Genomic DNA, 26,023 nt, shown 5'->3' with positions numbered 1-26,023 from the left:
AGAAAAGTTATTTGTACAAACCAAAGAAAATCCAATTAGAAGGAGATCATTGGCTGATCACTCCCAAGCCATAGGAATCCCCACCCAGTTACAACTTCTAAAATGGTGGAAGCCATCAATGTAAAACTAATTATTTCCATGTAGTCCTGTAAATATCTCTATAATTTACACTTAACACCAAAACGCCTGTTATTTTTCCAAAATAAAGATAGATAAAGTGATAAACTCAGCTAAAAAAAGAAACGTCCTTTTTTCAGAACCCTGTCTTTCAAAGATAATTAGTAAAAATCCAAATAACTTCACAGATCTTCATTGTAAAGTGTTTAAACACCGTTTCCCTGCTTGTTCAATGAACCATAAACAATTAATGAACATGCACCTGTGGAACAGTCATTAAGACACTAACAGTTAACAGACGGTAGGCAATTAAGGTCACAGTTATGACAATTTAGGACACTAAAGAGGCCTTTCTACTGACTCTGAAAAGCACAAAAAGAAAGATATATATATATATGCCATTTAGCAGACGCTTTTATCCAAAGCGACTTACAGTCATGTGTGCATACATTCTACGTATGGGTGGTCCCGGGAATCGAACCCACTACCCTGGCGTTACAAGCGCCATGCTCTACCAACTGAGCTACCAGGGTCCCTGCTCATCTGCGTGAACGTGCCTTAGGCATGCTGCAAGGAGGCATGAGGACTGCAGATGTGGCCAGGGCAATAAATGTCCGTACTGTGAGACGCCAAAGACAGCGCTACAGGGAGACAGGACAGACAGCTGATCGTCCTCGCAGTGGCAGACCACGTGTAACAACACCTGCACAGGATCGGTACATCCGAACATCACACCTGCGGGACAGGTACAGGATGGCAACAACAACTGCCTGAGTTACACCTGGAACACACAATCCCTCCATCAGTGCTCAGACTGTCCGCAATAGGCTGAGAGAGGCTGAACTGAGGGCTTGTAGGCCTTGTAGAACAATAGTGAAGACATCAAAACCATGAAATAAAACATATGGAATCATGTAGTAACCAAAAAAGTGTTAAACAAATCAAAATATATTTTATATTTAAGGTTCTTCAAAGTAGCCACTCTTTTCCTTGATGACAGCTTTGCACATGCTTGGGATTCTCTCAACCAGCTTCATGAGGTAGGTTTGTAAGTCGCTCTGGATAAGAGCGTCTGCTAAATGACTTAAATGTAAATGTAGGTCACCTTGAATGCATTACTTATAAGACATCACAAACATTCAAGAACTTTGAAACTTTCTTCAAGTGCAGTTGCAAAAACCATCAAGCTCTATGATGAAACTGGAGAGAGGGAGGGAGGGAGGGAAAGAGGGAGGGAGGGAGGGAGGGAGGGAGGGAAAGAGGGAGGGAAAGAGGGAGGGAGGGAGGTAGGGAAAGAGGGAGGTAGGGAGGGAGGTAGGGAGGGAGGGAGGGAGGGAGGGAGGGAGGGAGGGAGGGAGGGAGGGAGGGAGGGAGGGAGGGAGGGAGGGAGGGAGGGAGGGAGGGAGGGAGGGAGGGAGGGAGGGTTGATGGGAGACGGAGGTGGTGGGTCTCCCAGTTTAAGTCGTAAATGACACACTATTTTGACTTAAGAACTTAAGGCTTAAGAACACTATGTAGGGCATAGTGTGCCACTTGGGAAGTAGACCCGTGTGTTTATTCATGTGAAATGGAGTCCCCACTGGAAGCCATTTTGGCAGTGCTGTAGCGCAGCAGGCGCTGACCTTTAGATACTATGCACAATTAAGCTAAGCTAATAAACAGCGCTGCCGTGCTCGGACTGGATCGAGACAAAACAGTGGTGCTATCTATATGTGCGGCACCACTGTCGACCTCACAAAGGACAGTGACTGACACCCAGGATGCTTTGTTCTGCAGATGTAGTCTTTAACAGGGACACTGGGAAAATAGCTTCAGTGATTACTGGGAAATTAGTGGTGAATGTAAACGCTTGGTATTAGGCCCAAGTTTCACTTTTAAAGACCCCCTTTTCCATTTATTGGCCCAAGTTTCACTTTTAAAGACCCCCTTTTCCATTTATTGGCCCAAGTTTCACTTTTAAAGACCCCCTTTTCCATTTATTGGCCCGATATTTACTTTTAAGACTACTTTTCCATTTATTGGCCAGATATTTACTTTTAAAGACTACTTTTCCATTTATTGGCCCGATATTTACTTTTAAAGACTACTTTTCCATTTATTGGCCAGATATTTACTTTTAAGACTACTTTTCCATTTATTGGGCAGATATTTAGTCTTGCTTAAACAAATAAAACAATAGATGAAACAACCAAACACCCCAGCTGTAGATGGTCTTTGTTTCGTATGCATTTTTTAAATTTTTTTTTACCTTTATTTAACCAGGCAAGTCAGTTAAGAACAAATTCTTATTTTCAATGACGGCCTAGGAGCAGTGGGTTAACTGCCTGTTCAGGGGCAGAACGACAGATTTGTACCTTGTCAGCTCGGGGTTTGAACTCGCAACCTTCCGGTTACTAGTCCAACGCTCTAACCACTAGGCTACGCTGCCGCCCCCATTGTAGGGAGCATTGTATGATAGATGTTGAAATCCCAGAATTGGCGATAGCCAGGTTGTTACTTATTGAACTAGTCTTCAGATAAGACTGACCACCAATAAAGAGGAAACCATGAACGTGTGAATGGGTAATTTGGTCTTTAAGACCGATGGAGGCTAGATCAACAATATAGTGGTAAAGCCACCTTGTCATAGTTTGAGTGTGTATCTCTTATGTTGACGTGAACCGGTTTGCATGGATTCAATTGTATATCTAATGACGGCCATGTTGCGGCCTTGGCTCGCCGTTTTGGACCACACCAAATGGATATCGGGGGAACTTATTTAAGCTCTCAACCCCAATTCCCTGGGTGTAATTGTATTTCATGATCATTTAGAAATGTATCAAATTAGTAGTGGAATAAAACATGCATAGATATTTGGATTATTCCAAATGGTTCCTTTTGCTCTGGATCACATTTTAAACCAGGTCGAAATGAAGAAAAGGTTTACGTTTCCAACTGGGGCGGCAGGTAGCCTAGTGGTTAGAGTGTAGAGGCGGCAGGTAGCCTAGTGGTTAGAGTGTAGGGGCGGCAGGGTAGCCTAGTGGTTAGAGTGTAGAGGCGGCAGGGTAGCCTAGTGGTTAGAGTGTAGAGGCGGCAGGTAGCCTAGTGGTTAGAGTGTAGAGGCGGCAGGTAGCCTAGTGGTTAGAGGTAGAGGTGGCAGGGTAGCCTAGTGGTTAGAGTGTAGAGGTGGCAGGGTAGCCTAGTGGTTAGAGTGTAGAGGTGGCAGGGTAGCCTAGTGGTTAGAGTGTAGAGGCGGCAGGGTAGCCTAGTGGTTAGAGTGTAGAGGCGGCAGGTAGCCTAGTGGTTAGAGTGTAGAGGCGGCAGGTAGCCTAGTGGTTAGAGTGTAGAGGCGGCAGGGTAGCCTAGTGGTTAGAGTGTAGAGGTGGCAGGGTAGCCTAGTGGTTAGAGTGTAGAGGTGGCAGGGTAGCCTAGTGGTTAGAGTGTAGAGGCGGCAGGGTAGCCTAGTGGTTAGAGTGTAGAGGCGGCAGGGTAGCCTAGTGGTTAGAGTGTAGAGGCGGCAGGTAGCCTAGTGGTTAGAGTGTAGAGGTGGCAGGTAGCCTAGTGGTTAGAGTGTAGAGGTGGCAGGGTAGCCTAGTGGTTAGAGTGTAGAGGTGGCAGGGTAGCCTAGTGGTTAGAGTGTAGAGGTGGCAGGGTAGCCTAGTGGTTAGAGTGTAGAGGCGGCAGGGTAGCCTAGTGGTTAGAGTGTAGAGGCGGCAGGTAGCCTAGTGGTTAGAGTGTAGAGGTGGCAGGGTAGCCTAGTGGTTAGAGTGTAGAGGTGGCAGGTAGCCTAGTGGTTAGAGTGTAGAGGCGGCAGGTAGCCTAGTGGTTAGAGTGTAGAGGTGGCAGGGTAGCCTAGTGGTTAGAGTGTAGAGGTGGTAGGGTAGCCTAGTGGTTAGAGTGTAGAGGCGGTAGGGTAGCCTAGTGGTTAGAGTGTAGAGGTGGTAGGGTAGCCTAGTGGTTAGAGTGTAGAGGCGGTAGGGTAGCCTAGTGGTTAGAGTGTAGAGGTGGCAGGTAGCCTAGTGGTTAGAGTGTAGGGGCGGCAGGTAGCCTAGTGGTTAGAGTGTAGAGGCGGCAGGGTAGCCTAGTGGTTAGAGTGTAGAGGCGGCAGGGTAGCCTAGTGGTTAGAGTGTAGAGGCGGCAGGTAGCCTAGTGGTTAGAGTGTAGAGGTGGCAGGTAGCCTAGTGGTTAGAGTGTAGAGGCGGCAGGGTAGCCTAGTGGTTAGAGTGTAGAGGCGGCAGGGTAGCCTAGTGGTTAGAGTGTAGAGGCGGCAGGGTAGCCTAGTGGTTAGAGTGTAGAGGCGGCAGGGTAGCCTAGTGGTTAGAGTGTAGAGGCGGCAGGGTAGCCTAGTGGTTAGAGTGTAGAGGCGGCAGGGTAGCCTAGTGGTTAGAGTGTAGAGGTGGCAGGGTAGCCTAGTGGTTAGAGTGTAGAGGCGGCAGGTAGCCTAGTGGTTAGAGTGTAGAGGCGGTAGGGTAGCCTAGTGGTTAGAGTGTAGAGGCGGCAGGGTAGCCTAGTGGTTAGAGTGTAGAGGCGGCAGGGTAGCCTAGTGGTTAGAGTGTAGAGGCGGCAGGTAGCCTAGTGGTTAGAGTGTAGAGGCGGTAGGGTAGCCTAGTGGTTAGAGTGTAGAGGCGGCAGGGTAGCCTAGTGGTTAGAGTGTAGAGGCGGCAGGGTAGCCTAGTGGTTAGAGTGTAGAGGCGGCAGGGTAGCCTAGTGGTTAGAGTGTAGAGGCGGCAGGGTAGCCTAGTGGTTAGAGTGTAGAGGCGGCAGGCTAACCTAGTGGTTAGAGTGTAGAGGCGGCAGGGTAGCCTAGTGGTTCGAGTGTAGAGGCGGCAGGTAGCCTAGTGGTTAGAGTGTAGAGGCGGTAGGGTAGCCTAGTGGTTCGAGTGTAGAGGCGGCAGGGTAGCCTAGTGGTTCGAGTGTAGAGGCGGCAGGGTAGCCTAGTGGTTAGAGTGTAGAGGAGGCAGGTAGCCTAGTGGTTAGAGTGTAGAGGCGGCAGGGTAGCCTAGTGGTTAGAGTGTAGAGGCGGCAGGGTAGCCTAGTGGTTAGAGTGTAGAGGCGGCAGGGTAGCCTAGTGGTTAGAGTGTAGAGGTGGCAGGTAGCCTAGTGGTTAGAGTGTAGAGGCGGCAGGGTAGCCTAGTGGTTCGAGTGTAGAGGCGGCAGGGTAGCCTAGTGGTTAGAGTGTAGAGGAGGCAGGTAGCCTAGTGGTTAGAGTGTAGAGGCGGCAGGGTAGCCTAGTGGTTAGAGTGTAGAGGCGGCAGGGTAGCCTAGTGGTTAGAGTGTAGAGGCGGCAGGGTAGCCTAGTGGTTAGAGTGTAGAGGCGGCAGGGTAGCCTAGTGGTTAGAGTGTAGAGGCGGCAGGCTAACCTAGTGGTTAGAGTGTAGAGGCGGCAGGGTAGCCTAGTGGTTAGAGTGTAGAGGCGGCAGGGTAGCCTAGTGGTTAGAGTGTAGAGGCGGCAGGCTAGCCTAGTGGTTAGAGTGTAGAGGCGGCAGGGTAGCCTAGTGGTTCGAGTGTAGAGGCGGCAGGGTAGCCTAGTGGTTAGAGTGTAGAGGTGGCAGGGTAGCCTAGTGGTTAGAGTGTAGAGGCGGCAGGGTAGCCTAGTGGTTAGAGTGTAGAGGCAGCAGCGTAACCTAGTGGTTAAAGTGTAGAGGTGGCAGGGTAGCCTAGTGGTTAGAGCGTTGGACTAGTAACCGGAAGGTTGCAAGTTCAAACCTCCCGAGCTGACAAGGTCGTACTGCCCCTGAACAGGCAAGTTAACCCACTTGTTCCCAGGCCGTCGTTGAAAGTAAGAATTTGTTCTAAACTGACTTGCCTGGTTAAATAAAGATAAAATAAATCAAATAAAAGGAGAAGAGTTTATGTCAAACCCCATGAAATATGTCATTAATGAAAACAACAACAAGGACTAATACCCTTTTTGTTGACTCCGATATATATATATATATATATGTATATGTATGTGTATATATAGATATATAGGAGAAACCATTAACATCATGCTTCTAAAACACATCCTCGTCAAACAGGTATTTCAGTCAGATGTTGTTACTGGTGTTTTGTACACTAGACGTAGTCAAATAAATGGGTGGCTAAGCAAGCAGGAGGAGATATATTACCTCAGAGCTATATGGCAATATGAATCCACACACCCACATACAATTGCAGACAAAACTATTCCCAGCTGTGTTTATCTACAATATTGCCACATATACCTGGGGTCGGGAGAATCACCTTTCCTGGTTATGCTTGTCAAAATATCACCTTTCACGGATAAAGTATGAAAAAGAATACGCAGTCAAATATGTATATAGTATTACCATAAACCCAAACACACACTAGTGGGAATATTAAAACAAACACACACACAAGCGTGTTATTAATCTGCCACAGGTACAGTATGAGTGTCAGAGGTCCTCCTTATCCCACAGCTTACCTCTCATACCGGAATCAGAGAGAATACCCTGCCAATGTCCCATCTACAGTATTCAGAGAGAATACCCTGCCAATGTCCCATCTACAGTATTCAGAGAGAATACCCTGCCATTGTCCCATCTCCAGTATTCCGAGAGAATACCCTGCCAATGTCCCATCTCCAGTATTCCGAGAGAATACCCTGCCATTGTCCCATCTCCAGTATTCAGAGAGATATACCCTGCCAATGTCCCATCTACAGTATTCAGAGAGAATACCCTGCCATTGTCCCATCTCCAGTATTCCGAGAGAATACCCTGCCAATGTCCCATCTACAGTATTCAGAGAGAATACCCTGCCAATGTCCCATCTACAGTATTCAGAGAGAATACCCTGCCATTGTCCCATCTCCAGTATTCCGAGAGAATACCCTGCCAATGTCCCATCTCCAGTATTCCGAGAGAATACCCTGCCATTGTCCCATCTCCAGTATTCCGAGAGAATACCCTGCCAATGTCCCATCTACAGTATTCAGAGAGAATACCCTGCCAATGTCCCATCTACAGTATTCAGAGAGAATACCCTGCCGATGTCCCATCTTCAGTATTCAGAGAGAATACCCTGCCAATGTCCCATCTACAGTATTCAGAGAGAATACCCTGCCAATGTCCCATCTCCAGTATTCAGAGAGAATACCCTGCCAATGTCCCATCTACAGTATTCAGAGAATACCCTGCCAATGTCCCATCTCCAGTATTCAGAGAGAATACCCTGCCAATGTCCCATCTACAGTATTCAGAGAATACCCTGCCAATGTCCCATCTTCAGTATTCAGAGAGAATACCCTGCCAATGTCCCATCTACAGTATTCAGAGAATACCCTGCCAATGTCCCATCTCCAGTATTCAGAGAGAATACCCTCTCAAGGTCCCATCTCCAGTATTCAGAGAGAATACCCTGCCAATGTTCCATCTCCAGTATTCAGAGAGAATACCCTGCCGATGTCCCATCTCCAGTATTCAGAGAGAATACCCTGCCAATGTCCCATTTACAGTATTCAGAGAATACCCTGCCAATGTCCCATCTACAGTATTCAGAGAATACCCTGCCAATGTCCCATCTTCAGTATTCAGAGAGAATACCCTGCCAATGTCCCATCTACAGTATTGAGAGAATACCCTGCCAATGTCCCATCTCCAGTATTCAGAGAGAATACCCTCTCAAGGTCCCATCTCCAGTATTCAGAGAGAATACCCTGCCAATGTTCCATCTCCAGTATTCAGAGAGAATACCCTGCCGATGTCCCATCTCCAGTATTCAGAGAGAATACCCTGCCAATGTCCCATCTACAGTATTCAGAGAATACCCTGCCAATGTCCCATCTACAGTATTCAGAGAGAATACCCTCTCAAGGTCCCATCTCCAGTATTCAGAGAGAATACCCTGCCAATGTTCCATCTCCAGTATTCAGAGAGAATACCCTGCCAATGTCCCATCTACAGTATTCAGAGAGAATACCCTCTCAATGTCCCATCTCCAGTATTCAGAGAGAATACCCTGCCAATGTTCCATCTCCAGTATTCAGAGAGAATACCCTCTCAATGTCCCATCTACAGTATTCAGAGAATACCCTGCCAATGTCCCATCTACAGTATCCAGAGAGAATACCCTCTCAATGTCCCATCTCCAGTATTCAGAGAGAATACCCTGCCAATGTCCCATCTCCAGTATTCAGAGAGAATACCCTCTCAATGTCCCATCTCCAACATGCTGTTCAAACGGTGAAGCAGTCACAAGTGATCTCTTCACAAGCGCTCGATGGGGGGGGGGGGGTCTAACCAACCAAAATAAAAGGGCTCATTGGGAGATTTCCCCGGCTGCCATTCTGATCATCTTACATGATACGGTGTGGCACCAGCCTAAGGGCCGTATTTGAAGATCCCTATTGACGTCGCACTTGTGATGACATTCTATTCCATGGGACAGGAATACCGGGGTGTATTTATTAGTGCAAACCGTAGCAAAATCTTTCGCAGTGGAAAATGTCTTGCAACATAAAACCAGTTTCTATTTGACAAACTCAGGTAAGTTCCCTCCCAGTTTCATCAGGTTTGTTTTCATTTAGTTCCTATTGAATACACCCCAGGGTTCCCCATGTTCAGAACAGACGCCCACTTCGAATGGTCACCCATGTTCAGAACAGACGCCCACTTCGAATGGTCACCCATGTTCAGAACAGACGCCCACTTCGAATGGTCACCCATGTTCAGAACAGACGCCCACTTCGAATGGTCACCCATGTTCAGAACAGACGCCCACTTCGAATGGTCACCCATGTTCAGAACAGACGCCCACATTTAATTATTACATTAATAGACTCAATATTACAGACAGGTGTGACATCAGATAAGGATGCATGAATTAACCCTGATAATAAACAGTGCGTCTTCTCTTAAGGTAACCCCCCAAAACAAAGCCTGGATCAATGCACGGTTCACATTGGTTTATATTTGCTAGGTACCAAGGCTCGGGACACATTTCATAAAGGCCAAAGGGTCGTCTTATCGTGGAGGTAAATGCCAATGTAATTATTAGTGTCTGGAAATGGTGGGAAGGGAAACACGTCCTGCGGCAGTACACTATATTTAATTAATAAATGTCACCTTGTAGAGGAGAGATGGGAAAGCAAGTGAGAATGCAGAGGGGACTCTTGGACTCCAGCTGGGAGAAGGAACCAGGAGAGAAGACAAGGCCAGGGGGGAGAAGGAACCAGGAGAGAAGACAAGGCAAAGGGGGAGAAGGAACCAGGAGAGAATACAAGGCCAGGGGGGAGAAGGAACCAGGAGAGAAGACAAGGCCAGGGGGAGAAGGAACCAGGAGAGAAGACAAGGCAAGGGGGGAGAAGGAACCAGGAGAGAATACAAGGCCAGGGGGGAGAAGGAACCAGGAGAGAAGACAAGGCAAGGGGGAGAAGGAACCAGGAGAGAAGACAAGGCCAGGGGGAGAAGGAACCAGGAGAGAAGACAAGGCCAGGGGGAGAAGGAACCAGGAGAGAAGACAAGGCAAGGGGGAGAAGGAACCAGGAGAAAAGACAAGGCCAGGGGGAGAAGGAACCAGGAGAGAAGACAAGGCCAGGGGGGAGAAGGAACCAGGAGAGAAGACAAGGCCAGGGGGGAAAAGGAACCAGGAGAGAAGACAAGGCCAGGGGGGAAAGGGAACCAGGAGAGAAGACAAGGCCAGGGGGGAGAAGGAACCAGGAGAGAAGACAAGGCAAGGGGGGAGAAGGAACCAGGAGAGAAGACAAGGCAAGGGGGAGAAGGAACCAGGAGAGAGGACAAGGCCAGGGGGGAGAAGGAACCAGGAGAGAAGACAAGGCCAGGGGGGAGAAGGAACCAGGAGAGAAGACAAGGCAAGGGGGGAGAAGGAACCAGGAGAGAGGACAAGGCCAGGGGGGAGAAGGAACCAGGAGAGAAGACAAGGCCAGGGGGAGAAGGAACCAGGAGAGAAGACAAGGCCAGGGGGGAGAAGGAACCAGGAGAGAAGACAAGGCAAGGGGGGAGAAGGAACCAGGAGAGAAGACAAGGCCAGGGGGGAGAAGGAACCAGGAGAGAAGACAAGGCCAGGGGGGAGAAGGAACCAGGAGAACACAAGGCCAGGGGGGAGAAGGAACCAGGAGAGAAGACAAGGCCAGGGGGAGAAGGAACCAGGAGAGAAGACAAGGCCAGGGGGGAGAAGGAACCAGGAGAGAAGACAAGGCCAGGGGGGAGAAGGAACCAGGAGAGAAGATAAAGGCCAGGGGGGAGAAGGAACCAGGAGAGAAGACAAGGCCAGGGGGGAGAAGGAACCAGGAGAGAGGACAAGGCCAGGGGGGAGAAGGAACCAGGAGAGAAGACAAGGCCAGGGGGAGAAGGAACCAGGAGAGAAGACAAGGCCAGCGGGGAGAAGGAACCAGGAGAGAAGACAAGGCCAGGGGGAGAAGGAACCAGGAGAGAAGACAAGGCCAGGGGGAGAAGGAACCAGGAGAGAGGACAAGGCCAGGGGGGAGAAGGAACCAGGAGAGAAGACAAGGCCAGGGGGGAGAAGGAACCAGGAGAGAAGACAAGGCCAGGGGGGAGAAGGAACCAGGAGAGAAGACAAGGCCAGGGGGGAGAAGGAACCAGGAGAGAAGACAAGGCCAGGGGGGAGAAGGAACCAGGAGAGAAGACAAGGCCAGGGGGGAGAAGGAACCAGGAGAGAAGACAAGGCCAGGGGGGAGAAGGAACCAGGAGAGAAGACAAGGCCAGGGGGGAGAAGGAACCAGGAGAGAGGACAAGGCCAGGGGGGAGAAGGAACCAGGAGAGAAGACAAGGCCAGGGGGGAGAAGGAACCAGGAGAGAAGACAAGGCCAGGGGGAGAAGGAACCAGGAGAGAAGACAAGGCCAGGGGGGAGAAGGAACCAGGAGAGAAGACAAGGCCAGGGGGAGAAGGAACCAGGAGAGAGGACAAGGCCAGGGGGAGAAGGAACCAGGAGAGAAGACAAGGCCAGGGGGGAGAAGGAACCAGGAGAGAAGACAAGGCCAGGGGGAGAAGGAACCAGGAGAGAAGACAAGGCCAGGGGGGAGAAGGAACCAGGAGAGAAGACAAGGCCAGGGGGGAGAAGGAACCAGGAGAGAAGACAAGGCCAGGGGGAGAAGGAACCAGGAGAGAAGACAAGGCCAGGGGGAGAAGGAACCAGGAGAGAAGACAAGGTCAGGGGGAGAAGGAACCAGGAGAGAAGACAAGGCCAGGGGGAAGGAACCAGGAGAGAGGACAAGGCCAGGGGGAGAAGGAACCAGGAGAGAAGACAAGGCCAGGGGGGAGAAGGAACCAGGAGAGAAGACAAGGCCAGGGGGGAGAAGGAACCAGGAGAGAAGACAAGGCCAGGGGGAGAAGGAACCAGGAGAGAAGACAAGGCCAGGGGGAGAAGGAACCAGGAGAGAGGACAAGGCCAGGGGGAGAAGGAACCAGGAGAGAAGACAAGGCCAGGGGGGAGAAGGAACCAGGAGAGAAGACAAGGCCAGGGGGGAGAAGGAACCAGGAGAGAAGACAAGGCCAGGGGGGAGAAGGAACCAGGAGAGAAGACAAAGCAAGAGGAGAGAAGGAACCAGGAGAGAAGACAAGGCCAGGGGGAGAAGGAACCAGGAGAGAAGACAAGGCCAGGGGGGAGAAGGAACCAGGAGAGAAGACAAGGCCAGGGGGGAGAAGGAACCAGGAGAGGAACCAATAATTGAGAACAGAGAACAGAGAACAGAGAACCCAGAGATGGAGACAGGGAGGGAGACAGGGAGGGAGACAAGGAGGGAGGGTTGACGGGGAGGGAGGGAGATGGGGAGGGAGACAAGGAGGGAGGGAGACGGGGAGGGAGGGAGGGAGACGGGGAGGGAGACGGGAGGGAGGTAGGGAGGGAGACGGGGAGGGAGACGGGAAGGGAAGGAGGGAGAGGGAGGGAGGGAGGGAGACAGGGAGGGAGGGAGGGAGACAGGGAGGGGGGAGGGAGACGGGGAGGGAGACGGGGAGGGAGGGAGACAGGGAGGGAGGGAGACAGGGAGACAGGGAAGGAGGGAGGGAGACAGGGAGGGAGACAGGGAGAGAGGGAGACAGGGAGAGAGGGAGACAGGGAGGGAGAGGGAGGGAGGGAGGGAGGGAGGGAGGGAGGGAGGGAGGGAGGGTATGTTTTCCTGACTCAAAGGGCACACAGTGAGAAATGACATGATCCCAAAATTGACATTATGACCTCACGTAACAGGTTGCCCTTTGACCTTTGTTTGTAAATAGAAACCCAGAGGCTGGGAGCAGTGTGACACATGGCATGGGGACAGATTGCAGGGTGGAGGGAATTTAATTAAAAACATATATATTTTTTTACCTTTATTTAACTAGGCAAGTCAGTAAATAACAAATTATTTTTTCAATGACGGCCTAGGAACAGTGGGTTACCTGCCTGGTTCAGGGGCAGAACGACAGAATTTTACCTTGTCGGCTCGGGGATTCGATCTTGCAACAATTCGGTTACTATTCCAACGCTAACCACTAGGCAACCTGCCGCCCAAAATGATTGCAGGGTGGAGGAGGATTGTTTGCAGGGTGGAGGAGGATTGTTTGCAGGGTGGAGGAAATGATTGCAGGGTGGAGGGAAATGATTGCAGGGTGGAGGGAGAAATGATTGCAGGGTGGAGGGGAAATGATTGCAGGGTGGAGGGGGAAATGATTGCAGGGTGGAGGGGAAATGATTGCAGGGTGGAGGAAATGATTGCAGGGTGGAGGGAAATGATTGCAGGGTGGAGGGGAAATGATTGCAGGGTGGAGGAAATGATTGCAGGGTGGAGGGGAATGATTGCAGGGTGGAGGGAAATGATTGCAGGGTGGAGGAAATGATTGCAGGGTGGAGGGAAATGATTGCAGGGTGGAGGAAATGATTGCAGGGTGGAGGGGAATGATTGCAGGGTGGAGGAAATGATTGCAGGGTGGAGGGAAATGATTGCAGGGTGGAGGATAAATGATTGCAGGGTGGAGGGGAAATGATTGCAGGGTGGAGGGGGAAATGATTGCAGGGTGGAGGAAAATGATTGCAGGGTGGAGGGGGAAATGATTGCAGGGTGGAGGAAATGATTGCAGGGTGGAGGAAATGATTGCAGGGTGGAGGAAATGATTGCAGGGTGGAGGGGGAAATGATTGCAGGGTGGAGGGGAAATGATTGCAGGGTGGAGGATAAATGATTGCAGGGTGGAGGGAAATGATTGCAGGGTGGAGGGGAAATTATTGCAGGGTGGAGGAAATGATTGCAGGGTGGAGGGGAAATGATTGCAGGGTGAGGGGAAATGATTGCAGGGTGGAGGGGAAATGATTGCAGGGTGGAGGGAAATGATTGCAGGGTGGAGGGGAAATGATTGCAGGGTGGAGGGGGAAATGATTGCAGGGTGGAGGAAAATGATTGCAGGGTGGAGGGGGAAATGATTGCAGGGTGGAGGAAATGATTGCAGGGTGGAGGAAATGATTGCAGGGTGGAGGGGGAAATGATTGCAGGGTGGAGGGGAAATGATTGCAGGGTGGAGGATAAATGATTGCAGGGTGGAGGGAAATGATTGCAGGGTGGAGGGGAAATTATTGCAGGGTGGAGGAAATGATTGCAGGGTGGAGGGGAAATGATTGCAGGGTGAGGGGAAATGATTGCAGGGTGGAGGGGAAATGATTGCAGGGTGGAGGGAAATGATTGCAGGGTGGAGGGGAAATGATTGCAGGTGGAGGGGAAATGATTGCAGGGTGGAGGGAAATGATTGCAGGGTGGAGGGGAAATGATTGCAGGGTGGAGGATAAATGATTGCAGGGTGGAGGGAAATGATTGCAGGGTGGAGGGGAAATGATTACAAGGTGGAGGATAAATGATTGCAGGGTCGAGGGGAAATGATTGCAGGGTGGAGGGGAAATGATTGCAGGGTGGAGGATAAATGATTGCAGGGTGGAGGGAAATGATTGCAGGTTGGAGGGGAAATGATTGCAGGGTGGAGGGGGAAATGATTGCAGGGTGGAGGATAAATGATTGCAGGATGGAGGATAAATGATTGCAGGGTGGAGGGGAAATGATTGCAGGGTGGAGGGAAATGATTGCAGGATGGAGGATAAATGATTGCAGGGTGGAGGGGAAATGATTGCAGGGTGGAGGGGAAATGATTGCAGGGTGGAGGGGAAATGATTGCAGGGTGGAGGGAAATGATTGCAGGATGGAGGATAAATGATTGCAGGGTGGAGGGGAAATGATTGCAGGGTGGAGGGAAATGATTGCAGGATGGAGGATAAATGATTGCAGGGTGGAGGGAAATGATTGCAAGGTGGAGGATAAATGATTGCAGGATGGAGGATAAATGATTGCAGGGTGGAGGGAAATGATTGCAAGGTGGAGGATAAATGATTGCAGGATGGAGGATAAATGATTGCAGGGTGGAGGGGAAATGATTGCAGGGTGGAGGGAAATGATTGCAAGGTGGATGATAAATGATTGCAGGATGGAGGATAAATTATTGCAGGGTGGAGGGAAATGATTGCAAGGTGGAGGATAAATGATTGCAGGATGGAGGATAAATGATTGCAGGGTGGAGGGGAAATGATTGCAGGGTGGAGGGAAATGATTGCAGGGTGGAGGGAAATGATTGCAGGGTGGAGGGGAAATGATTGCAGGGTGGAGGGGAATGATTGCAGGGTGGAGGAAATGATTGCAGGGTGGAGGGAAATGATTGCAGGGTGGAGGATAAATGATTGCAGGGTGGAGGGGAAATGATTGCAGGGTGGAGGGGAAATGATTGCAGGGTGGAGGGGAAATGATTGCAGGGTGGAGGAAATGATTGCAGGGTGGAGGGGGAAATGATTGCAGGGTGGAGGGAAATGATTACAGGGTGGAGGGGGAAATGATTGCAGGGTGGAGGGGAAATGATTGCAGGGTGGAGGGATAAGATTGCAGGGTGGAGGGAAATGATTGCAGGGTTGAGGGAAATTATTGCAGGGTGAGGGAAATGATTGCAGGGTGGAGGGAAATGATTGCAGGGTGAGGGAAATTATTACAGGGTGAGGGAAATGATTGCAGGGTGGAGGGAAATGATTGCAGGGTGGAGGGAAATGATTGCAGGGTGGAGGGAAATGATTGCAGGGTGGAGGGGAAATGATTGCAGGGTGGAGGGGAAATGATTGCAGGGTGGAGGATAAATGATTGCAGGGTGGAGGGAAATGATTACAGGGTGAGGGAAATGATTGCAGGGTGGAGGGGAAATGATTGCAGGGTGGAGGGAAATGATTGCAGGGTGGAGGGGAAATGATTGCAGGGTGGAGGGAAATGATTGCAGGGTGGAGGGGAAATGATTGCAGGGTGGAGGGAAATGATTGCAGGGTGGAGGGGAAATGATTGCAGGGTGGAGGGGAAATGATTGCAGGGTGGAGGGAAATGATTGCAGGGTGGAGGGAAATGATTGCAGGGTGGAGGGAAATGATTGCAGGGTGGAGGGAAATGATTGCATGGTGGAGGATAAATGATTGCAGGGTGGAGGGAAATGATTGCAGGGTGGAGGAAATGATTGCAGGGTGAGGGGAAATGATTGCAGGGTGGAGGGGAAATGATTGCAGGGTGGAGGGAAATGATTGCAGGGTGGAGGGAAATGATTGCAGGGTGGAGGAAATGATTGCAGGGTGGAGGGAAATGATTGCATGGTGGAGGGAAAATGATTGCAGGGTGGAGGGAAATGATTGCAGGGTGGAGGGGAAATGATTGCAGGGTGGAGGGAAATGATTGCAGGGTGGAGGGGAAATGATTGCAGGGTGGAGGATAAATGATTGCAGGGTGGAGGGAAATGATTGCAGGGTGGAGGGAAATGATTGCAGGGTGGAGGATAAATGATTGCAGGGTGGAGGGAAAATGATTGCAGGGTGGAGGGGTAATGATTGCAGGGTGGAGGGAAATGATTGCAGGGTGGAGGGAAATGATTGCAGGGTGGAGGATAAATGATTGCAGGGTGGAGGGAAATGATTGCAGGGTGGAGGATAAATGATTGCAGGGTGGAGGGGAAATGATTGCAGGGTGGAGGGAAATGATTGCAGGGTGGAGGGGAAATTATTGCAGGGTGGAGGATAAATGATTGCAGGGTGGAGGGGAAATGATTGCAGGGTGGAGGGGAAATGATTGCAGGGTGGAGGGGAAATGATTGCAGGGTGGAGGGGAAATGATTGCAGGGTGGAGGGGAAATGATTGCAGGATGGAGGGGAAATGATTGCAGGGTGGAGGGAAATGATTGCAGGGTGGAGGATAAATTATTGCAGGGTGGAGGGGAAATGATTGCAGGGTGGAGGATAAATTATTGCAGGGTGGAGGGGAAATGATTGCAGGGTGGAGGGGAAATGATTGCAGGGTGGAGGGAAATGATTGCAGGGTGGAGGGAAATGATTGCATGGTGGAGAGGAAATGATTGCAGGGTGGAGGGAAATGATTGCAGGGTGGAGGGGGAAATGATTGCAGGGTGGAGGGGAAATGATTGCAAGGTGGAGGGAAATGATTGCAGGGTGGAGGAAATGATTGCAGGGTGGAGGGGAAATGATTGCAGGGTGGAGGGGAAATGATTGCAGGGTGGAGGAAATGATTGCAGGGTGGAGGGGAAATGATTGCAGGGTGGAGGGGAAATGATTGCAGGGTGGAGGGAAATTATTGCAGGGTGGAGGGAAATGATTGCAGGGTGGAGAGGAAATGATTGCAGGGTGGAGGGAAATGATTGCAGGGTGGAGGATAAATGATTGCAGGGTGGAGGGGAAATGATTGCAGGGTGGAGGGGAAATGATTGCAGGGTGGAGGGGAAATGATTACAGGGTGGGGGGAAATGATTGCAGGGTGGAGGGGAAATGATTTCAAGGTGGAGGGAAATGATTGCAGGGTGGAGGAAATGATTGCAGGGTGGAGGGGAAATGATTGCAGGGTGGAGGGGAAATGATTGCAGGGTGGAGGGGAAATGATTGCAGGGTGGAGGGGAAATGATTTCAAGGTGGAGGGAAATGATTGCAGGGTGGAGGAAATGATTGCAGGGTGGAGGGGAAATGATTGCAGGGTGAGGGGAAATGCTGACATCTCCCTTGTGATGATTCATTTCAAGAGTACCAATCAAAAACTTTTGACACACGTACTAATTCAAGAGTTTTTCTTTATTTTTACTATTTTCTACATTGTAGAATGATAGTGAAGACATCAATACTATGAAATAACACGTGAAATCATGTAGTAACCAACAAAGTGTTAAACAAATCAAAATATGTGTAGCCATCCTTCGCCTTGATTACAGCTTTGCACACTCTTGGCATTCTCTCAACCAGCTTCATGAGGTCGTCACCTGGAATGCATTTCAATTAACAGATGTGCCTTGTTAAAAGTAAATTCATGAAGGTCAGTCAATCTGGAAAATTTCTATAACTTTAAGAGTTTCTTCTAGTGCAGTCGCCAAAACCATCAAGCGCTACGATGAAATTGGCTCTCATGAGGACCTCCACAGGAAAGGAAGACCCAGAGTTACCTCTGCTGCAGAGGTTAAGTTCATTAGAGTTACCGGCCTCAGAAATTGCAGCCCAAATAAATGCTTCACAGAGTTCAAGAAAAATACACATCTCAGCATCAACTGTTCAGAGGAGACTGCATGAATCAGGCATTCATGGTCAAATTGCTGCAAAGACACCACCACTAAAGGACACCAATAAGAAGAAGACACTTGCTTTAGCCAAGAAACACGAGCAATAGACATTAGACCAGCGAAAATCTGTCCCTTGGTCTGATGACTCCAAATTTGAGGAGGTATAATGGTATTAGGGTGTATTACTGGTGACACTGTCTATGATTTATTTAGAATACAAGGCACACTTAACCAGCATGGCTACCACAGCATTCTGCAGCGATATGCCATCCTATCTGGTTTGCGCTTAGTGGGACTATCATTTGTTTTTCAACAGGACAATGACCCAACACACCTTCAGGCTGTGTAAGGGCTATTTGACCAAGAAGCAGAGTGATGCAGTGCTGCATCAGATGACCTGGCCTCCACAATCACCCGACCTCAACCCAAATTAGATGGTTTGAGATGAGTTGGACAGCAGAGTGAAGGAAAAGCAGCCAACAAGTGCTCAGCATATGTGGGAACTCCTTCAAGACTGTTGGAAAAGCATTCCTCATGAAGCTGGTTGTGAGAATGCCAAGAGTGTGCAAAACTGTCATCAAGGTGGCTACTTTGAAGAATCTCAAATATAACATTTATTTTGATTTGTTAAACACTTTTTTGGTTACTACATGATTCCATATGTGTTATTTCATAGTGTTGATGTCTTCACTATTATTCTACAATGTAGAAAATAGTACAAATAAATAAAAACCAATTAACTGAGTTGGTGTCCCCAAACTTTATATCACACTGTATATCAATGTCCAACACAACCGTTACAGGTCCAACGCAATTCAACTGGGCATCCCTGCACAGCCCTCCTAACCACAAACAATGAGAGGGCCTTTACTTACTGAAGCACACATACTGAGATGAAATGAACTTAAAGGAAAATGTAGATCTCCCTTCCTTCTGACATCAATGCTGTCCCCAAAAATATGGCTCTTGTTTTGCAATGGCGAGGGGTCAGCCCGTTCTGTCTCTTTGCTTAGCTCGCTGTCAGGAAGTCTGCACGCAACATGGCGGCTTGTCACAGAAGAAGCAATCTCCCGTGACACCCATCCTCACCCCCACCCCTTTTCCTTCACCTCCCCGGCGTGCATGCTTCAGACAGGGCTAAACCTGGGGGGCCCCTTGGCCCCTGTGCCATTTCTGTCATTGAATCACCGGCTGACTCTTACCTGGGAAACCCTATCATTGTTTCCCTATGTGTCAGATGAAGACGAGAGTAAACTGGAGGAAAAAGCTGGAAGAAAAAAGAGGAAATAGATCCAAGGTCCCAGACAGCGAACAAAAGACAAGCTCTAAATGTTCCTTACATAACGGTTCTTTTCTGCTGTGTGAGTCTTCTGAGGACGACACTCCTCGGGCAAGACGGAATACGCAATTGTTGCCGAAAAACAATGGCCTTGGGATTTCTGAGGTGTCTCACTGTGATGTAGCGCAACCAGATCCTCAACTTTCTTCCTCTGAGGAGCCTCCACTGACCACCACCAATCCTGAACCTCCCTCCTCTGAGCCTCCACTGACCACCACCAATCCTGAACCTTCCTCCTCTGAGCCTCCACCAATCCTGAACCTTCCTCCACTGACCACCACCAATCCTGAACCTTCCTCCTCTGAGCCTCCACCAATCCTGAACCTTCCTCGAATGACCACCACCAATCCTGAACCTTCCTCCTCTGACCACCATCAATCCTGAACCTTCCTCCACAGACCACCACCAATCCTGAACCTCCCTCCTCTGACCACCACCAATCCTGAACCTTCCTCCACTGACCACCACCAATCCTGAACCTCCCTCCTCTGACCACCACCAATCCTGAACCTCCCTCCTCTGAGCCTCCTCTGACCAACACCAATCCTGAACCTCCCTCCTCTGAGGAGCCTCCACTGACCTGTTTTTCTTTCACTTACCTCACTAATAGAGGACTGAAAAGGTACTGAAGTACCGGTGTACCAAGCCTTACTCACTAATAGAGGGCGGTTTGTGGAATTACAAACACACAAACAAAAGTCATGAACGTGAACCCCCGGTGCTGTTATGGAACATAGTGACAGAATACACTGTGATCTCCCCCATAACCAATTACATTTTGAGGAGTGTGCAAACGCCTAGATTCAAGAGCTTTCCGGAAAATCTTGAACTCGACAGAATTCTGAGGAAAAGCCATCTGCGTCTGGCTCTTATCCCTGGCTCTCCCGAGCTTGGCTGTACCTGAGCCAGCAAATGTCAGTCGGATAAAAAGCGAGCTTGACAGACAGTCAGACACAGGAGTTTTGTCATCCGCTGTGTCATCCCTCAGCAGCGAGCCGAATTGGACAGCTTTCAAATGGTAGAAAAGCCAAGAGATGAGAGAGAAACATTATTTTGGCGAACATAACATTTTTGTCAAAACTCCTACAAGCCAAAATAGCAAGGGCCTTGACAGTGGCTGTGTTCTCTTGGAGCTCATCGTCTCATCTGCCATTACAGTGGGGTCGTCATGGAGACCTCGCAAAAATATATATATATTTCCCCCACAAAGGACTTAGTGTTCGTCATCTAGCCTGTCTGTCTGCTTGACTGCCTGACTGTCAGTCAGTCAGTCAGTCAGTCTGTCTGCCGGTCTGCCTGTCAGTCAGTCAGTCAGTCAGTCAGTCAGTCAGTCAGTCAGTCAGTCAGTCAGTCTGTCTGCCGGTCTGCCTGTCAGTCAGTCAGTCAGTCAGTCAGTCAGTCAGTCAGTCAGTCAGTCGGTCGGTCTGCCTGTCTACAACCTCTTGATGCCGTTGTGATCGGATATGATTTTAAATGTAACCACTAAAATACTTCAACTCAGCTTCTCCTATAAGATGAGTCTATCAACTGGAGGTGTCAAACAGATTTACGTGTCCTTTACCCAAGACATACTTCATACAAAACAGCATCAAATAAGCACACACAAAGAGAAAAACAATTATCATTTTATTTTTATATTTCACCTTTATTTAACCAGGTAGGCTAGTTGAGAACAAGTTCTCATTTACAATTGCGACCTGGCCAAGATAAAGCAAAGCAGTTCGACAGATACAACGACACAGAGTTACACATGGAGTAAAACAAACACACAGTCAATAATACAGTATAAACAAGTCTATATACAATGTGAGCAAATGAGGTGAGATAAGGGAGGTAAAGGCAAAAAAGACCATGGTGACAAAGTAAATACAATATAGCAAGTAAAACACTGGAATGGTAGATTTGCAATGGAAGAATGTGCAAAGTAGAAATAAAAATAATGGGGTGCAAAGGAGCAAAATAAATAAATAAATTAAATACAGTAGGGAAAGAGAGGTAGTTGTTTGGGCTAAATTATAGGTGGGCTATGTACAGGTGCAGTAATCTGTGAGCTGCTCTGACAGTTGGTGCTTAAAGCTCGTGAGGGAGATAAGTGTTTCCAGTTTCAGAGATGTTTGTAGATGCTATCATCACGCTGGTAGAGTTGTATTAAACAGATTGAGGTAACAAGCTTATGGAAAATACGATGTCACAATTTAATTAATAATTCATTAATTTCATTTAATATAAGCACACATGCAGAATGTGTATTGGGGAGGAGAAAAACAGAAGAAGAAATATGCAACAAGTAGACCTAAAGTTTATAATAGACAAAGCATTATTAGTCTAGAATCACATTATATCAGAAAAAAAGAAGAAGAAATATGCAACAAGTAGACCTGAGTTTATAATAGACAAAGCATTATTAGTCTAGAATCACATTATATCAGAAAACAGAAGAAGAAATATGCAACAAGTAGACCTGAGTTTATAATAGACAAAGCATTATTAGTCTAGAATCACATTATATCAGAAAAAAGAAGAAGAAATATGCAACAAGTAGACCTGAGTTTATAATAGACAAAGCATTATTAGTCTATAGAATCACATTATATCACCTGTGAATGTGTCCATCTGACAAACAATGGTATAGGTTGAGCAGAGGTTAGCAGCTCTTTGATGGTGCCATGGCAACCAACGACCGTGCTCCCGGATATCATTGTAGAGGGGCGCCCATAGCTTGTGACAGGAGACATACTCGTACAGCGTTGAAAGTGGTTGACGAGTGGAGAAGGGTGATAAGAATACTAATCGTTGCCCTGGGCTTTGCTTTTAGGGACTGCCAATGGAGCTTGTAAGGTGATTTCTCTAGCATAATATTTTGGGAGAATCACCATATCTCTTGTGTTATTGCATTAATGATACAAATATATGAGAGAATTCAACTTTGCTCCGCGTGGAAGAAGAAAATGTCATTCCAAGGCCGTTGCTTAGTTTTAGGCCTGGTGGTGTACTTTGCATCGTAAAACCACACACATACGTTTGAGCTCCTCCGCAGGCAGGTGGATACAGGTTAACATACAGAGCCGCTCAGAAGTTGCTAAATCAGTTACGCAGAAGATTGCTATTTATACCATGATTGGCTAGAAGGGCATTATAGAGAGCCCAGTATTTATCTATAATGCATTTTATTACTCAATGGCTATGAAGTTCATTCTTAGCAGTTCTATGTTTGAGCTGCTTTTGAAAGCAAAAGTCCAATTGAAAATACCATTTGCATTGTTGAATTCGATTTTCATAATAGCAAGACAGCAGGACTGATGGTTTGGTTAGCTGAGCTAGCAAGCCCTGTTTGTTTGGTTACCAAGGCAACTACTTCAAATCAAATCACATTTATTTGTCACATACACATTGGTTAGCAGATGTTAATTAATGCGGGGTGTAGCGAAACGCCTGTGCTTCTAGTTCCGACAATGCAGTAATAACCATCTAGTATCTATCTAGTAAATTTGCTAGCTAATTCAGTGGATGATGAACACATTTCTACAGGCAAACGTGTTCAACTATAGCTGTGGTATAAGCGGGATCACCAACTGAAGGCTCTATGCGTTCTCTGGAAAATAATGCAATTAGGTGGCACACACCTTCCACGTTCTGCATTATTCTCCACAGAACACATAAACCCATCGTTGCTTATCCCTTACATTTTAATTTCACCTTTATTTAACCAGGCAAGTCAGTTAAGAACAAATTCTTATTTACAATGACGGCCTGGGAACAGTGGGTTAACTGCCTTGTTCAGCGGGCAGAACGACAGTTTTGTACCTTGTCGGCTCGGGGATTCAATCTAGCAACCTTTCAGTTACTGGCCCAACACTCTAACCACTAAGGCCACATGCCGCCCCATTACATAATATGAATGTGGTTCCTGACATGAGAAACACTATCCAGTAGTTTTGAGATCTAACTGGATCGCTCCCGTTTCTCCCTTATCCATCCTTTCCATTCAGCGAACCCCTGACCCTTACCCTTCTAATGTCAGCCATGTTCATGTCTTCACAGCAGAGTCCTGGTATGTTAATGCCATGTCTTCACAGCAGTGTCTAGGCCATGTTAATGCCCTGTTTTCACATCAGAGTTTAGGCCACGTTAATGCCCTGTTCTCACAGCAGAGTCTAGGCCATGTTAATGCCCTGTTCTCACATCAGAGTCCCCGGGAGTCTAGGCCACGTTAATGCCCTGTTTTCACAGCAGAGTCCCCGGGAGTCTAGGCTATGTTAATGCCCTGTTTTCACATCAGAGTTTAGGCCACGTTAATGCCCTGTTTTCACAGCAGAGTCCCCGGGAGTCTAGGCCATGTTAATGCCATGTCTTCACAGCAGTGTCTAGGCCATGTTAATGCCCTGTTTTCACATCAGAGTTTAGGCCACGTTAATGCCCTGTTTTCACAGCAGAGTCTAGGCCATGTTAATGCCCTGTTCTCACAGCTGAGAGTCCTGGTATGTTAATTCCCTGTTTTCACAGCAGAGTTTAGGCCATGTTAATGCCCTGTTCTCACAGCTGAGAGTCCTGGTATGTTAATTCCCTGTTTTCACAGCAAAGTTTAGGCCATGTTAATGCCCTGTTCTCACAGCTGAGAGTCCTGGTATGTTAATTCCCTGTTTTCACAGCAGAGTTTAGGCCACGTTAATGCCCTGTTCTCACAGCTGAGAGTCCTGGTATGCAGCGCGGTGTGAGACGAGTAATAAATGTTCAGTCAGACCACCGTGAAAATTCTGATGAGTGGATTTGCGGGGTCTGGACGGTGGCCTCGTGATTACATAGTTACATTATGAAGGTTATTAAACCTCCTCTTGCTCCTTTGCTCCCCAGTATCTCTACTTGCACATTCATCTTCTGCACATCTACCATTCCAGTGTTTAATTGCTATATTGTAATTACTTCATCACCATGGCCTATTTATTACCTTAACTCCCTTATCTTACCTCATTTCCACTCACTGTATATAGACTTTTATTTTTATTTTTTTCTACTGTATTATTGACTATGTTTTGTTTATTCCATGTGTAACTCTGTGTTGTTGTGTGTCAAATTCCTATGCTATCTTGGCCAGGTCGCAGTTGCAAATGAGAACTTGTTCTCAAATAGCCTACCTGGTTAAATAGGGGGTGAAATAAATACATTTAAAAAATTAAAAAATGAAAGGATCAGAGAATGAATCTAGTACTGAAAGCATAAGCTACAGCTAGTTAGCACTGCAGTGCATCATATGTGCATCATATGTGGTGAATAGTTGACTCAAAGATAAAGAAAGAAAATAGTTTAACAGTTTTGAACAAATTAATTTATTCCAAAATGAAGGAAAAGCGAGAGAGAGAGAGCTAGCTACTTATATTTTGTAATATATATATATATATGTGTTTTACTTTCACGAGTTTAACCTAGCTAACTGGCTATGGCTACTCTTCCGTGTCAAGGTAAGCTTTTGGTTTCTATTAACTGCTAAACTGTTTGCTGACTGTACAATGTACTGCGTGATTGTAGCGGGTTTACTAACGCGTTAGTTCTACTAGTTATGTTGACTATGACGTTAATATGGTCAAAAACAAACGTAGGCTTTGTGTAGCGGTTAGCGGTTATGAAAGTTTCACTTGGAAAGGTTTTTTTCACCTGGTCACAAGACAGCTATTGTATTGTTCACCAAGTCCACAAGTGAAGGGAAAAGGTGAGAGGAGCGTAGATGCGAGAAGGAATCATATATGATCAAAGGGATCATGCGGTTTGCATGTGGCTGCTACTTCTGTGTTTGCGTGTGATCAGGGGTGTATTCATTCCGCCGATTATGTTGAAAAAACGTTTCGTAAACGGAAGCAAACGTTACGAAGCGGGGACAAACGTACCTGAATTTGTCCAATAGAAACTCTCGCTTGCACATGTTAGACTAATGCCTACACCATAGATCAGCTAGAAACAGGCAAGAGTGTGCAAGGTAGTACTAAATGTGTCACTGTCTGTCACCTTGATTACTATAATTTCTCTCAACCTGTGCACCTACGTTGCAAACTTTCATTTGTAGGTTAGGTTGAGGCAACCTCCTGATTGGTATAGGGAAAATGCTAGTATCATGTAGTAGCCTAAACCTATCGCTGTCAGATTGAGCTGGGTGAATGGAATATGAATGACAGTCATCCAATATGTTGTAATTGTCAATAAAAAGGAGGAGAACACAAAACTCCACCTTTCCTCTCGCCCTTTGACCTCCCACTAGCTCCATTACCTTGGCAACAACGACGGGGAGGAGGAAGAAGATGAGAGGCACAAGAAAAACAGAATCCTTTCTGATATGTTCATCCCCCCCACCCCCCTACCTACAAAGACCATAACACCATATATTACAGTGTTTTAAACGGGTCAATGTTATTTACTCCGACACTACAAGTCACGTATCATGCGCTTCTGGTTGTCATTTCACATTATATAACTCGAGCCGGGCATGAAAAACATGAGGCGTGTGATGAGAAGTGAGAAACGGTAGTGACAGGGGAACTCAGACTACAGACTCCCCCAGCCAGCCTGCCAGCCAGCCAGCCTGCCAACCAGCCTGCCAGCCAGCCGGCCAGCCAGCCAGCCAGCCAGCCAGCCTATAGAACAAGGTTGTAACATTCAGACCATAAAACAGTTGACATACTCTAACCACATACCAGCGTGAGTGTATATGACACTGCTGTGATACTGCAAGCTCAAAACAGTGAATGCTATTCAAACACATGTATTCCAGTTGGATAGATACTACTTCCCTGAAACCAATGACCCTAAAGCCAAGCAACAACAAAACAACTTCTAGCCTGATACAGCCAAGCTAGACTACTATAATAAATACTGTTAGAATAGCACAAACCAATACAACTGTGATCCCCAGAGACACGGCAGCCATTTAAAGAAAGCCTATACTATGCCCCTAGACTAGTCCAGTAGCAAAAGCCCTGTCAACACATTAGATATCAAACCCTTTGAAACGGTATAAGCTCGCACACAGTTC

General features: G+C 47.8%; 1 protein-coding gene and 2 long non-coding RNA genes across 6 annotated transcripts in view; 1 reads left to right on the top strand and 2 right to left on the bottom strand.

Annotated features, from left to right (window-relative positions):
* Positions 1–26,023, bottom strand: part of LOC118371767 (glucosidase 2 subunit beta-like) — a 317,257-nt gene that overhangs the window by 246,601 nt on the left and 44,633 nt on the right. The window lies entirely within an intron of this gene.
* LOC127906669 (uncharacterized) lies at positions 4,079–5,823 on the top strand. Of its 2 annotated transcripts, none has more exons than XR_008062324.1 (3): positions 4,079–4,663; positions 5,058–5,254; positions 5,287–5,823. It is a non-coding gene; the product is annotated as an uncharacterized LOC127906669 (long non-coding RNA). The 2 variants fall into 2 exon arrangements; XR_008062323.1 differs by lacking the exon at positions 4,079–4,663 and adding an exon at positions 4,980–5,025.
* On the bottom strand, positions 20,624–23,188 carry LOC127906672 (uncharacterized). The gene is made up of 2 exons (XR_008062328.1): positions 21,550–23,188; positions 20,624–21,383 (listed from the first exon to the last, which is right to left on the bottom strand). It is a non-coding gene; the product is annotated as an uncharacterized LOC127906672 (long non-coding RNA).

This window comes from Oncorhynchus keta, chromosome 13 (genome assembly GCF_023373465.1).
Source record: "Oncorhynchus keta strain PuntledgeMale-10-30-2019 chromosome 13, Oket_V2, whole genome shotgun sequence".
NCBI classification, from domain to species: domain Eukaryota; kingdom Metazoa; phylum Chordata; class Actinopteri; order Salmoniformes; family Salmonidae; genus Oncorhynchus; species Oncorhynchus keta.
Note: the sequence above shows the minus strand (reverse complement) of the source record. Positions and strands in the feature narration are given on the sequence as shown.